We start from the raw sequence: 16296 nt of genomic DNA on the forward strand, positions 1-16296 counted from the left end.
TTTCTGTCATTCTAAAGAATACAATCTCCGCTACAAGGCTATTAGATGCTTTTCAGAGTATGTATTATATGTCTTGGAGGTTCAGTCTAAAATCTTGAGCAATTCGGTGTTTAGCTGTATGTTTGACTGATTGATTGTTTGTTTTTAAAGAAGTGAACATCACGTTTTTGAGGATGAGGGCATGTTGCACAACCTGTCAATGTTAGCATCTGTCTAGTTTAGCCTCTTCTGAATTTGTGGCAAAATATCATCTTGATTGGAAACAACCTTTGACATCAACAATGACAGAAAAAAGACGTTTTCTCAATCTTGAAAAGCAAAAATATATGGTAAATTACAACAGTTGGGAACTGTTCTTATGCATAAATGGTTCTAATTTTTTAAATGCTCCATTAATGGTTCTTAAAAGTGCATATATGAATTTGCATCTGAATGGCACACAACTCAGCTACAACATTGTGTACTGCTACTACAGTGTACCAGTTACCATACAAATAACTTGTTCAAACCCGTTCTTTTTAGTGAATGAAAAACGTACAGCATGACCTGTGTAGTCTAGTTATCAAACAAATGACTCATATGAACTGGCCTCTTTAGTTAATCAAAAACACTTAAAGGATTAGTTGACTTTCAAATGAAAATTACCCCAAGCTTTACTCACCCTCCAGCCATCCTAGGTGTATATGACTTTCTTCTTTCTGATGAACACAATCAGAGATATTTTAATAAATATCCTGACGCATCCGAGCTTTATAATGCCAGTGAACAGTGGTCACAAGTATGTGCTGAATAAAGTGCATCCATCCATCATAAACATGTCTTCCACATGGCTCCGGGGGGTTATTAAAGGTCTTCTGAAGCGAAGCAATGCCTTTGTGTAAAAAAAAAATATATATATATATATAACAAGTTATGAAGTAAAATATCTAGCTTACACCAGACCGTCTTCCGTATTCAACGTACGAAGAATAAAGAAAGAAACAGTAACAAAAAAGTCATATACACCTAGGATGGCTTGAGGGTGAGTAAAGCTTGGGATAATTTTTATTTGAAAGTGAACTAATCCTTAAACATCTATTTACCTGTTAATATGAATGATATTAAAGTTTTAAACATGCAATACAGACAGATTTAACTGTGACATACAAGATGTCTTTATCTTAAAATTAAATAAAACCACTGCTCATAAAAAAACAAGAACATGGTCTTTTCAATAAATGATATATGCATTCTTCCTAACAACTTCCTAACTTTGTGTACATATGTATATATTAAATATACATTAATCCTTTTGAAAGTTATTCAGTCAAGAACACTGAGTGATTTTCTCTTTGTCTTTTGTTGTTTGATTAACATTAATGACGGACATCAGCAGGTTCATTAGACTCACTTTATGGCCGAATGCGAGTATCCAATACACTAATACACATCCGATATTCTCCCAACTGTTTACTTTCACTTAAGACATAACTGACTGTGTTTACATGAACACTCACCAAAATGGACATTTTGACATAATTTTGTGTGTATTTGTCCGTTCAAGCGTGAAAATTCCCAGGCAGTAACATAGTGTGGCCCAGATCCGGCCCACATCTGCTACATGTGAATTACACGCGGACCAGATGTGGGCCGGATCTGGGCCGACACTATATTGCTGTCAGGGAACACACAAAAGAGAGCTCAGTTCAGTACTCATGCACTGACACCTGAGAGGTGGCTTTCTGTGTGTGCACAGAAAACTGGTGTCATGACAAATTGGGACTGAATTGAGCTCTCTTTTGCGTCGTCACGCTTTTCCAGATTTATCCATATGTCTACTCTTCTCTTTCTCTCAGACGTTTAAATTTTTTAATGTTTTATGAGACATGCAGCAAGTGTATGTCAAATTATGTCCCACCGGGAAGATCACTTAGCATGTTACAATTCAAATGTGAGCATCTACCATGCAGAAGTCAGGACATCAGTTCTGACTGGATCTCTTCCCAAATTGTCCCTCCCTAACATTTTTGTCTCATTTTTATTCATTGGTGAAAATACATTTTCGTCATAGTTTTTGTCATTCAAAACTGGTTTTTATTTTTAGTTAGTTATCTCATTTCGTCAGTAAAAAAATGTCATTGATGAAAATTATTCGTCAATGAAATTACCTACCATACACATGTACATTGTATGCTTACTTTTTCCCCAAGGCTGTTTGCATAAACCATCTTCTAAAAGTTAATATTTGTATATACTCTCAATATACCTACTTGTTTTGCTGCTTCAGAAGTCCTATTGTCATTTAACATCCCCTGTAAATGCTTTCCATGTTGTCTTGTGAGCGATTCTTTGTGACTGATGCATTATCAATTCTATCATTCTACCGTTCCTTGCCTCTGACAACATGGAGACATGGAGTGGAGACACTCTCAAGCTGAAGCAACATCAAGAGAAATAAATAAAAGGACAAAAAAAATCTGAAAAATGACTGGGGAAAAAAAAAAACGTGTTGGTAATGCAGCCACATGGGGTTGGATTCAAGAGACAGGGTAATAATAAACTACTTTTTTTTCTTTAAGACCACACCACTGGCTAAGAGAAATCAAAAACAAGATTTTTACAATTCCTTATAATTCCAACTCTATTAGTTTCTTTATATTGTTTCTTCTCTGGTGTCCATGACCCCAACAGAACAGAGCAGAAGACAGAAGTCTCCACAAAGACTCTTCGTTAACTAAGTCAAATGAACGGGTGATTATTAACCCAAGGAACACGGATGTTTTTGCTAGTGCAAACTTTGTGGGACTGCTTCAAAAGACGGTCATTGTTTTATGGCTTAGTTTGACTTCCTGGACAACACAGCTAGGGACCTTGATCTTCACAAATATTTCCACACCTCTTTGAATTTATGGTGGAAATGGAAATTACATTGGCCTTTAAGTCTTTGACAGGATATGTGCAGGACTTTGCCAGTCAGACTGAGGTGAACATTGACAAGTCTTGATTACAGAATATCGACTGAAGCTCAGCGTGGGCAAAAGATAATGCGATAATTTGAGTCTGTCTCTGCTGCACACAGGTGCCTGTAGAGGAGACATCTCCTTTGGCTTTTATCTCTCACTTTGGTTCTCCTCGGTTTTCGCTTGTCCTTGGTTTGTCATCTCCATCAGGATGCTAACTGAAACTTGAACCCACTTTCCTAGCCACAGAGAGAGAAAGTTTGTCACAGGATATCTAATATTTGTGTGTTGGCAGGTCGGTAAGTGGGTCTTTATTAGCGCTGATATTATTACTTGTGTTTCTGTATAAAGGAGATTATGACAGTAGTGTTAATATGCAGTACTTACATGGCAAGACACTAGTATTGGGTGATATTGTGATCCTTTCTTTGGTGCAAGTGTTAACATATTTAATGTATCAATTGGACAAACCAACAATAATGGCCAACAACGGTCAATCAACATCCAGCGTAATCCCTTACCCAGGTCCTACTCACCCCGCTTTGCACAGGCCTCAAACCCGGGTCTCTGGCATGGGAGTCGGACGCTCTAACAAGGAGGCTAAAGGCTGCAACCTCTAACGTCAGTCGCTAGAGCATCTCTTGCTCGCAAGGCGACTACTAGCTGGCCTCCGTTACACCAGCACCCAATAAATTCATTTGTAAATCTCTGCAGCAAGACCTGGCCAAAAGATTGTGCTTGTAGTGAATGAATTTACACTTTTGCTTATATTTTTTTTTTCATGAAATCAGACATCCCAAGAGTATTCATGCATCAAAAGTGAAATTGATATAGAGTGTGATAAAATAAGAGGGGAGGGTCTCAACAAAATCCGAACAGTGGTCAAAGGAGATACCAGGTGTAAATGGTAATACGTCTTGTCTGGCCACTTGTGATTGGATCACCGAAAACACATCTCCATTTATGGGTTATTGTTTATAATTTGAGAGCATCAGGGAGCCCCTATCAATAATGAAGGAGACTCCCAGAACTTATGGGAGAGGTGGGATATCTGTGAGATTGTTTTGGCTATTGCTAACTCCAAAATAGTGATGGTTGTTTGTATGATTTGCATAAAATTTATTTGAAATGTCATCGACAGATTAAAAGATATTCCATTTGTTAAATCATTTGGATGATATAAGCCATATGTTTTTGGGGCATGGCCTGTAATAATCAATTGGTCTGTATTTTCTAAGGGCATTACCAAAATTGGGTACACTTGGATGGAAAATAAACAAAACAAAACAATTTTATCAATTTAAATTGATAAATGCAGTAGGGAGCTGTAACTCAAGAAATAACTGTTTCTTTTTTGATGTGAAAAACAGTGTGGAAAACATGCCTTGATAACAATTTTACTGTATTTTATTTTTGGCTTTAATTGTTTCGAATCTCCTTGGCAAAATGGCTGTTTGATGGATTCTCATGTTAAAACTAAAATCATAAGCCATTTCAGAGCAAATACACATTTCTCATTTTGGATGGCAGCTAATTTAAGTGAATTTTGGACTGTCTAATGGCTGACGTCTCTTGCCTTTGTCTCAGAGTTTGTCACTGGTTGCCCTTCACTTCTCTCTTTTAGGCAAGCTGCCATTCCCTTCATTAGCTTGAGTAACCCAGTCGCACTGCTGAAGCCTCTACCTATTTATCCTTGATGCCTATTACAAACACATATCTGCAAGTTTAGGCACGATTGTGTCCATAAGGCCAGATACACTAATGTATAGGTCCTTCTGCCATAATCATATTTTACATCCATGAGCATTGAGCCATTTTACCTTAACTTTAAACAGAGAGTGAAAATGATGGCTATGAGGGAAAACCAGTAAGTGAGTAAAGCCACTGCTCACTGCATACTGCCTTCTAGTTTTTAATAGTGTATGAAATAGTATACAAAACAAATAATGTTTCAGAGTAGTGTGCTTTTTTCATATGACAAACGTTGATGTGCTAACCATTCTTTTTTATGTGGAAACTTGAGTGAAAATGTCATAACTTGCACCTGCCTTCACCTAACCCATAAAAATTCTGTTTGTTGGTGTAAAGTCAAGTTGACTCAGTTAAATTAAATAATGTTTTTCACTTAAAATCAGATGATTAGGTTTTATTTTGCTAGACAAAAAAAGTACACTGAAAAAATGTTGACATAAAATGTGATCAAGGGCAAAAAACAAATAGGTTGTTTAGTACAAAAAGTATTTTGTGAGGTTTGTAAGGTTTTATTTTGATTACTTTTTTTGTGTTTTTGTATTAAAATATATATATTGTTTTATTTAAAATCTTTAAATTATTGTCACAACATATCTTTGGTTATCATTGACAAAATCAACAAAACATTTTCATCAGAAATTTTGTAGACTACACTTTAGAATACTTTTTAGCATTCTAAAGATTTTTATTGTGCTTCATGTGATTTCCTTAAAGTATTAGTTCACTTCAGAATAAATTAAGCATTCCAGGATTTTTCTCCATATAGTGGATTTCACCAGGATACAATGGGTTGAAGGTCCAAATTGCTGTTTCAATGCAGCTTGAAAGGGCTCTACACGATCCCAGCCGAGGAATAAGGGTCTTGTCTAGCAAAATGATCGGTCATTTTCTAAAAAATAAATTTTAAATTTTAACCACAAATGCTAATCTTGAACTGCTCTGCGATGTGCCACGCATTACGTAATCACGTTGGAAAGGTCATGTGTGACGTAGGCAGAAGTATTGCGGTAGGGTGAAAAACATCTAATTTTCTCCTCCAGCTTCAAAATCGTCCGACATCATTGTTTTACCTTTTTTTTTTTTTGTAAAGGGCCTTTGACTTAGTCTTTGAATGTTTGCTTTGTAGACACTGGATCGGTACTTCTGCCTACGTCACACGTGACCTTTCCAACATGATTACACAATGCATGGCGCATCGCAGAGCAGTGCAAGATGAGCATTTGTGGTTAAAAAGTATATAATTTTTTTTTTTTTTTTTTAGATGATGACAGATCGTTTTGCTAGATAAGACCCTCAACCCTCGGCTGGGATCGTGTAGAGCCCTTTGAAGCTGCATTGAAACTGCAATTTGGACCTTCAACCCATTGTACCCTGTTGAAGTCCACTATATGGAGAAAAATCATGGAATGTTTTCCTCAAAAACCTTAATTTCTTTTCAACTGAAGAAAGAAAGACATAAACATCTCGGATGACATGGGGGTGAGTATTCTGAAGTGAATTAATCCTTTAAGTGTGTTTCTGGATTGCTGGTCTTGGAACAACATTCCTATAGACCAGGGGTGTCCAAACTCGGTCCTGGAAGGCCACTGTCCTGCAGAGTTTAGCTCCAACTTGCCTCAACACACCTGCCAGGAAGTTTCTAGTATGCCAAGTAAGACCTTAATTAGCTGGTTCAGGTGTGTTTAATTGCAACTGGAGCTAAATTTTGCAGGACAATGGCCTTCCAGGAGCAGGATTGGACAACCCTGCTATAAACCAATCACTGTCTTCCAATTGTAAGGTAAGTGTTTTGGCTAAGATTGGTAAATAGGAATGGGATGGCGACCCAGGAACATTTTATTATAAATAGGCTGGAGTGATGTATTTTCATTGGTTTCTATGAAGATTTCACCACCTCCCATTGTACACCATGAATCAAAAGTCCAAACATACCAAATGAACATTCAAGTAACATTTAAGGTCATGTCTGGTTACTTTCGGGTCTTCACTCCATTTGCTGACATGTTTCCACTTTACATTCTCTTTACCTATTTCTCCACACTAAGCAAGAGGGACAAGCTATGTACACTGTGCATACTTATGCATAGGGGTGCCATTATCCATTACAGTCTCACTTTAAACAAGATTTGTTGCCCCATGAATCAACAGAAAGCTCCCAGCAGCCGCCTCAGAGGTTTGCAGTTGCAGTTTAGCTGGAGAGATGCATGTGTTGACAGTGCAGTGACAGGTGCACATGCAGTCACTCTTCTAAGTATAGCTGGTGGCGTACTAGCATTCTGCATACGCCTTCTTCTGTGTGGGATTAAAATACAAAGCCGTTTGAGTGACTGACTCTCATGAGCTGTTGCATGCTGTGGTGCCCAATTCTCAGACAACAAAACAAAAGCACTGGAAGGATTAGAAAAGTTTAAAATGAAATGAAGGTTAAGAGAACTGCCTGTAGAGCTCAGAGACGGGATTGTGTTAAGACAAAGATCTGGGGACAAACAAGATTCTCTGATCTGACGAATCTCAGTTCCAAGCATCATGTATGGAGGACCCCATCCCAACAGTAAAGTGTGGTGGTAGCAGCATCATGCTGTGGGAGTGTTTTTCAGTGGCAGGGACTGGTGGATTGGTCAGGGTAGAAGAAAAGCTCAATGCAGCAAAATATAGAGATAGCCTTAATGAAAATCTGATCCAGAGCATTCAGAACCTCGGACTGGGCAGAAGGTTCACCTTCCAATAGGACAATGACCCTAAGCACACAGCTACAATGCAAGAGTCGCTTACGGACAACTCTGTGAATGTCATTGAGTGGCCCAGCCAGAGCCTAGGCTTGAACCCAATCGAACATCTCTGGAGAAACCTGAAAATGTCTGTCCACCGACGGTCCCCATCCAACCTGACAGAGCTTGAGAGGATCTGAGGAGAAGAATGGCAGAAAATCTCCAAATGCAGATGTGCAAAGCTTGTCGCATCATACCCAAAAAGACTTGAGGCTCTAAAGATGATTCAACTAAGTACTGAATTAAAGGGTTAGTTCACCCCAAAATGAAAATTCTGTCATTGATTACTCACCCTCATGTCGTTCCACACCCGTAAGACTTTTGTTCATCTTCAGAACACAAATGAAGATCTTTTTGACGACAGAATGCTGTCAGATTTCCTTCCATTGACTGCCTTTGCAACTACCACTTTGATGCTTCAAAAACTTCATAAAGAGATCAGAAAACTAATCCAAATAAATCGAGTGGTTTAGTCCAAATTTTCTAAAGAGAATCAATCGCTTGTTATGATGAACAGATTTAATTTATGCTTTTACTCACATGTAAACATTGATCAGCGAACATAAGCAGATGCTCAACCCAACTTGAATAACGCACAAAAACAAACCTCTTGTGAAAGCTCAAACGTGCTGCGTAACCATGAACAAGTGATTGATTCTCTTCAGAAAATTTTGACTAACCACCTCAATTCATATGGATTAGTTTTCCGATCTCTTTATGGAGTTTTTGAAGCGTCAAAGTGGTAGTTGCCAAGGCAATCAATGGAAGGAAATCTGACAGCATTCTGTCATCAAAAAGATCTTCATTTTTGTTCTGAAGATGAACGAAAGTCTTACGGGTTTGGAACGACATGAGGGTGAGTAATTAATGACAGAATTTTCATTTTGGGGTAAACTAACCCTTTAGTAGTACAAATACTTATGCAATGTTATTATTTCAGCGTTTCCTTTTTAAGTTATAATATCTGTTTTTGCTTTGTCATTGTGGGGTGAGGAGTGTAGACTGATGTGAAAAAAGGTCATTTAAAGCCGCTTAGCATAAGACTGCAACCAAACAAAATGTGAAAAAATTAAATACTTTTGCAAGGCACTGTATAATAAATACAAGCTTTAGAATATATTCATTCATTTGTTGATCCTGATACGACCTTCTAGGGTCATAGGGTTGGAGCCTATCCCAGTTTCTTAGGCCAGAGGCAGGGGAAAGCACCCTGGACAGATGGCCAGTCCATCACAGCGCTCTCCCACACAAACCAAACCTGCATGTCTTTGGACTGTGGGGGAAACCCATGTTAAAATGCAAACTCCACATAGAAAGGACTTCTGCTCAGCTGGGGTGCTTCTTGCTGTAAGGCAACAGTGCTAACCACTGGGCCACCGTGCAGCACCTTAGAATATAAAAAGCTTTTAACAAAGGTTTTCTTTTAATCTCTTTGTGAATTATTATTAATTATAAAACGATTTGTTCAAGTCCTTGATTCTGATTGGTCAGTAGCTGTGTTTTATTCACGATAAAGCACAACTACGACCGTTTCACCCAACGGTTCTGTGTATCACTGTGCAACACCATTAGCAACATAAACATTTATTTGTTCTTATTTGAAGAAAAACTTAAGAATTTGTAGCAAGGTTAGTTGTTCAGGGAAGAAGGAGATTCAAAGATTTTAATCATATAAACTAAACAAAGACAAAACGAAAGTAAAAGCGGCAGCCCCTCACAGACGACTGCTGCATACACATAAACAAAACACAACAAAACATAAATCCTTCATCCTTCACTGTCGTCGCTCCTCTTTTTATCTTTCCGAGCACCTCGGTGAGATACGAGACCGGTGTGGCGTGCAGGTGACACTTACTAACACTTGCGCCACCAGCCTCGCCCCGCTCTCATGGCTCAACCTCGTCCTACCCGCCACAGAATAAAAATGCTAAAATGTTTAAAGTAAATTAGCAAGTAGCTAGTATCATACGCTGAATTTGAAACCATACTAGTATACTACTTACTATTTTTAGCATAACTTTCTATAGCAGAAATAGTATGTGTAGTATGCTACTATGCGGTTCCGCATACAGCAATAGTGTTGTGATTTTGCCAGCTGTTGTGAGGAACACTAGACTGACAAGCCCTCAGAAATGAGACTACATAGTTCCAGCCCTACCACTCAACCCAGTGGCTCATAACAGTGACTGTCCTAGACCTCTGTTTGTTCACAGCCATGGCAACCTGAAGCTATAGCCTCTAGTATATACTTCCACAGCTGTCCCTTCAACATTCAATACCTCCACTGCTGTACATAGAGCAGTGCTTAGAGATTAGTCAAGCATTTCATCTGGTCTCTGGATCCACAGATGACGCCACTGACCATGAGTTGTACACCCTTACAAAAAATATACAAAAAGTACACTTCAAGTTCATTTTATTAAGTATACTTAAGTAAAGTTCAAGTATATTTTAAAGTATACTTTATGTAGTAAGTACAGTAATATCAGTGGAATAGTAGTATACATGTAAGTGGCCCACTTTTTAGTGTTTAAAAGCATACTTTTAAGTAACAGTAGTAAACTTTGAGTACACAAATAGTTAACAACTATGTTTTTCATTTGTACTGCAACTATACTACAAGTGAACTTGTGATAGTTTACTAGTTAAATACTTGTAGCACTTTTTTTAGTTTATGAAGTACACTTTGAAGTATACTCTCAGTAAACTACTTTAGTATTTTATACTGCAAGTATACTTATAAGTTTACTTTGTTTACTTGAAATATACCTTTACCTGTACTTTAAGTTTGAAGTAAGTACTTAAAGTATTTAAAGTTTGAAGTAAAGACCTATGTACACTACCAGTAGACTGCACAAAAATTCACATACTTAGAATTAGGAACATATCTGTTTTCTTTATGAATCAATATTTTTGCTTCAGTATCTGTAACTCGCTGTTTTTTTTTTTGAGCTAGAGTGCTCAAACTTTTATACAAAGTAACCACATTTGTTTACTACAAAAGGCACCAATTCAAGCCTCTACAAGAATATCACAGCCCTTATGAGTTGATATCACATACATGGTGTGCATTTGTTACAATCCACCCCACTACAGAGGTAGGTTATAACACATGCTGGGGTAAGTTGTAATAATTATACAAAAGAAAAAAACAGGAGCCACACCATGCAATATGCTTCAAAAACTGGTTTATTGAAACAATCCAAAAGAACAATACAAAACAATGTCTCTCTTTCTGTGACTGACCATAACTCAAATCCACTTTCTGTTTGACTCAGGAGTGTGTGTAAATTAGTCTACTAGAACAAACTTCCTTAATGGTATATATGTTTAATGAACACGCAACTCCAGTGTACCAGTGTAAAGAACATGTAGGTCTAACAAGAAACACTGTCAATGTGTGTGAGTTTGTGTTATTGTGTGAATATAGAGTTACAATGGTGACAAATGAATGTTGTTAACCATGACAACAATGGTGTGCCCAGAGACTGCATAGGGCACTGAGTTGCCAAATAGCTCCATACAGACAAGACAACATAAAAGTTTTCATTGTCTGAGGTCTCAGAATCCTAACCACTGACTTTCAGCATTTTTTTCGCAACTGATCTGACTGACCTGCCCTTCTTTGAAACCTCATTAGTACCTTTAAAAAATAAAAAAAAATAAAAAAAAATACTGGCAGGCATAACTTTATCTATCTTTATTTTCCGCTGTCTAGGCATTTTGTAAAAATATTAAAAAGAAACTATAGCTGTATGTAAGGGGATGGTTGTAACATTTTTTAAAGATGTGTTACAACCGTACCCACCCCTGTCAGCCATTGTTTAGCTAGCCATATTAGCATAATAGTTTGAAATCGGCAGGTTAAAAATGCATCGCATTTTGCCTGAGAAACTACAATTTAATCTAATATAAGTTAAATAATTTTATCAGCAAAAGTTTAATTACTAAACAAAATATTTTGGACAAAAAAATTATTAAAATATGCATGTGTCTATCGCCAGCCTTGACATCCATTCATATGGGATCTGAGAGAAAGTGAGTAAAAACTGAAATGATCATATGACTCCTTGCCACTGATTGGTGGAGTTGGTGGTGTTGCAACTCTTCCCATGTTACAACCATACCCAGTCCCACATTTCTGAGTATGTCCCGTAAAGTCAATTAAACTGTATCACTCAAACCTGGGCAAACTAAGTGCCAGCACAGAGCCGGTCACAATTAACAAAACTTATTGCTGTAAAACTCCTCTATAAGACTGACTTCCAAGTAATTGATTTTCATAGTAATTTTTTTCTATACTATAGAAGTCAGTGGGGCCCATCAACTGTTTGGTTACTTATATTCTTCAAAATATCTTCTTTTGTGTTCAGCAGAAGAAAGAAATTCATACAAGTTTGGAACAACTTGAGGGTGAGTAAATGATGACAGAATTTTCATTTTTACACTTTAAAAAATTATTTTCATGATTTGTTATCACAACATTTTTTTCTTTTGTCAAATCAACTTCAATAATTAATGTGGTTCAGATAACATAATTTGAGATTCTGTTGATTAAACCAATCACCTTCATTGTATTAACTCAAATTTTTAATTTCAGTGAACTCAAAATTTTAAGGTAACTTACTTTTTTTAAGTTAAACCAACAATTCTTTATTTACAGTGTGGGTGAACTAACTCTTTAAGCTCCTCTCTGTTCTTCACATAAAGTATTCGTATTGCTTCAGAAGACTTGGAATGCAACATAAGTTGTTTGTAAAACGTTTTTGCAATAAATACCAATGGCAGTACATTTATTTGCTAGTTACGTGTTTTACATTGTTGAGAAGGGGTTAGGTTTAGGGTGGGGGTGGGGGTGGGGTTAGGTGCTCTAAAATATCTATGAAAGTATAAATATTTATGAAATCATTCCTACTTTTACAAGTGCATGCAAAGAATTAAATGTCTTGATCTGACATGCAACCTGTATGTCGAAAAATTACGCTAAAGGGGTACCCTGTGCTTCAAAAGGTAACGCCAAGGGGTCCTTACCAAGCGTCCATATGAGACTAGTTTGGAGTGAGAATGTATTGCATTAAATATTAGAACTTTGCAGGTATGCATTTAATTATAGTGAAGTTCAGTCCTGGAACTGGTGTGATTGGTGTGGTATTGACGCTGGGCAGGTTTGTCTTGAGTTCAGGCATGTTGCTGATGGAATAATGGCTCTGTAACATTCCCTCCACCATAAGTCTCTGATCTATCATCAGACTCAAACTCAACTATTAATAAAGATTTAGTTCTTGTTGTTGTGGTTGAGAGTCTTTAGCATTAGCGGCATGCCACAGGATGCCAGCTGCCTGGATGTTGGCTTCTTCACCTCATTCATTTATTAACGCTAGTCACACTACAAAACCCTTATTGTCAATCAAATACTGATTGATAACCCAGATTTAATTGCCCAGAGGTTGCTCTTTCATCGCGTAGAAGACTTCATGGAGATCTAATCTGATCTAATTTTTCATTCAACTACAGTATCAACAATGTTTTGGACCAAGTTTCTCCTAAAATTCCCTGAAAAACAGACACAAATGAGTCAATAGTTGACATATAGTAAGAGTATAGAGCAGAGGTGGCGAACGTCGGTCCTGGAGAGCCACAGTCCTGCAGAGATTTGCTCTAACCCTGATTAAAATTCGTCTGCCTGTAGCTTTCTAGCAACCCTTCAGACCTTGATTAGCTTGTGCAGGTGTGTTTGATGAGGATGGAGCAAAACTCTGCAGGACTGTGGCTCTCCAGGACTGAAATTTGCCACGCCCCTGGTATAGAGCTTTAAAATGAATGTGGATAACAGCTCAGACCATTTGAGCTTACAAGAAACAAGGATTTGATGAGAAATGTTTAAGTTCATATTGAGATAACTTTCCATTACAAATTTTGGTATCTCAATGAGTCTGGGCAAGTTTGAGACTGTCAGCGAGTGATTGCAAATGAAACAAAATAAAGAGCTGGTAACCAAATGCATACAGTAAATTATGACAAAATTTTCATTTTTTGAGTGAACTCAAAAATGTGTGTCAAAAATGTGTGTTTAATGTGTGAGGTGCCATAAAACCTTGAAGTTGAGTTAATGGACAACTTCACTTTGCTTTATATCACATTGTGAACTGCACTATGTGTGAGACGCCTTTGATCTTCATGACTCAAAATTTTAATTTGGATATAAACTAGCAGTAAAGTTTTACCCCTTTTCTCAATCTTTATTATGGTCGTTTCCCACATGTTAGAATAATAGTGAAGACACAAATAACAAAATGATGAAGTGACGAAATGTCACGAGGTCAAGCGTGTGGGACACCTGATGATGCTTTTCCTTCACTATCCGCTCCAACTCAAACATCAAAAAACAAAAAAACAAAATGGTAACACTTTAGTATGGGGAACACATATTCACAATTAATTATGACTTTTCCCTCAATAAACTCCTTATTTACTGCTACTGCTTACTGATGTTTTTAACATAATGAGAAAAATAAATTCAGTCAAGTGTGGACAATCTTTTGAATGGTAGTGTATATCTTTTTTATTATTATTTGCTCAGTGTACCCAAACACTCAGATGAACCTGATGAAATAACTAGCGGTATGGGCACTATATTCTCTAGTACATTAGAAACTGTTGCACCCATCAGATTAAAAAAGGTTAGAGAGAAAAATACTCTGCCATGGTACAACAGTATTACTCACGCTCTCAAGAGAGAAACTCATAACCTAGTGCGCAAATGGAAACAAACTCATTTAGAGGTCTTTAGAATCACGTGGAAAGACAGTTTGTCCCGCTATAAAAAGGCTCTAAAAGCAGGGGGCCGAGCATCTCCGCAAACTCCAAAACAATCCAAGGTTTTTATTTAGTACAGTGGCTAGATTAACAAATAAACAGACATCACCTAAAACTGAATATTCCATTACTGTTTAGTAGTAATGACTTTATAAATTTCTTCACTGAGATCGAAATCGAAAGCATCAGAAACACAATTGTAAATGTACAACCTTTGACAGCATTTTATGATTTTCATTTATCGCTCCTCAAGCACAACTTCAGTGCTTTACAAATATATGACAGGAAGAGTTAAATAAACTTATCATTACATTTAAACCAACAAACATGTTTATTAGATCCAATAACCACTAAATTACTGAAAGAGTTGTTACCTGTAGCTCTTCTCAATATTATTAACTCATCTCAGTCTCTAGATCATGTACCAAGACTGTTCAAGCTTGCAGTTATTAGGCCTCTCATTAAGGAACCACAACTAGATCCAAATGAATTGGCAAATTACAGAGCTATTTCAAATTTTCCATTTATGTCTAAAATACTTGAAAAGGCTGTTTTCTCTCACTGAGGTATTACCTTTTGGACCAAAAACCTGTAAACAGAATCTCTTAGAATACAATTTGCATCTAGAAGGACTTAATCCTCTACAGATGAAGATCTGGGTGTTATATTAGACAGCAACTTGTCCTTCAAAAATCATATTACATTACAAAAACAGCCTTCTTCCACCTCAGAAACATCGCTAAGCTATGGAACATGTTATCTGTTTCTGATGCAGAAGAGTCAGTTCATGCATTCATGACCACTAGACTGGATTACTCTAATCCATTACTAGGTGGTTGTCCTGCATCCTCAATAAACAAGCTACAGTTAGTCCAAAATGCAGCTGCTAAGTTCTTACCAGGACAAGAAAATATGAACATATAGTAACACTAATTTTATGGTTACCTATTAAGTTCTGTATCGATTACAAAGTATTGGTAATGACTAGGGATGCACCAATACCATTTTTTAAGGACCGAGCACGAGTACCGATACTTTTTTTCTAGTACTCGCCGATACCGATACCGATGCCTATACATTTATTAATCTCTCTCTCTTTTTTATTTTTTATTTTTGGTGATGTTGCAGTTTTCCAAGCACAACACAGTGAGTCTAATGAATGTAGAACAGCTTCTTTATTATTACTCTAATGAAAAAAGTAATAATTTTTATGTGCTTGTCACAAACTTAAAGAACAAATATTTCACAGTGTCCAATAACCTTCAAAGGGCATAAATATGATGTGCATCCCTAGTAATGACCTACATATAAGGCCCTAAATGGTTTAGCTCCTGTATATTTAACCAATCTTCAATTGCCCTACAATCCATCATGCTCTTTAAGGATAAAAACTCTTTCGGACTTTTGGTAATACCTAGGATATCAAAGTCCACTAAAGGAGGGAGAGCATTTTCACATTTGGCTCCTAAACTCTCAAATAGCCTTCCTGATAATGTTCAGGACTCAAGACACACTGTTTAAATCTAGATAAAAAGCATATTACTTTAGCCAAGCATTCACATAATACATCTAATAACCTTGCACTTCAGATATATCAGATGAAATTATCTTTTGCTACAGCAGCTATCCTAATTATTTTCCATTGGCTTTTCTGTTTTCTAGCTCAGGATGCCCGTTCCATGGTAACTAAAGAATACGCCAGCTCCAGTTTGGATCCAGCCTCTTAGGAAGACTTCAGATGCCCCAACACCTGTGAAGAGATGACTCCTAACTTCTGCGAGGACTTCAGATGACGCAAAATCTAAATCAACATGCACCACTACCAAAATTTCTATGTATTGTAATCATTATGATCACAACTTGTAATAAATGCTTTAATGAAATCATTGTTTCTGCCTAAATTAATACATAAAAGTGAGAAAGATACATGTTTCAGCCACATGCTAGATAATGCAGTTTATTAGAGTTGAGATGATTAGGAAAGAAATATAGCATGCTAATTTATCTCATTTCCATGTGAT

General features: G+C 37.0%; 1 long non-coding RNA gene across 1 annotated transcript; it reads left to right on the forward strand.

Moving 5' to 3' along the window:
* Positions 1–2927: 2927 nt before the first annotated feature.
* On the forward strand, positions 2928–16140 carry LOC127510899 (uncharacterized). The gene is made up of 4 exons (XR_007929777.1): positions 2928–3238; positions 5953–6170; positions 11833–11872; positions 15938–16140. It is a non-coding gene; the product is annotated as an uncharacterized LOC127510899 (long non-coding RNA).
* Positions 16141–16296: the final 156 nt, after the last annotated feature.

Source organism: Ctenopharyngodon idella, chromosome 4, assembly GCF_019924925.1.
Source record: "Ctenopharyngodon idella isolate HZGC_01 chromosome 4, HZGC01, whole genome shotgun sequence".
Classification (NCBI taxonomy): domain Eukaryota; kingdom Metazoa; phylum Chordata; class Actinopteri; order Cypriniformes; family Xenocyprididae; genus Ctenopharyngodon; species Ctenopharyngodon idella.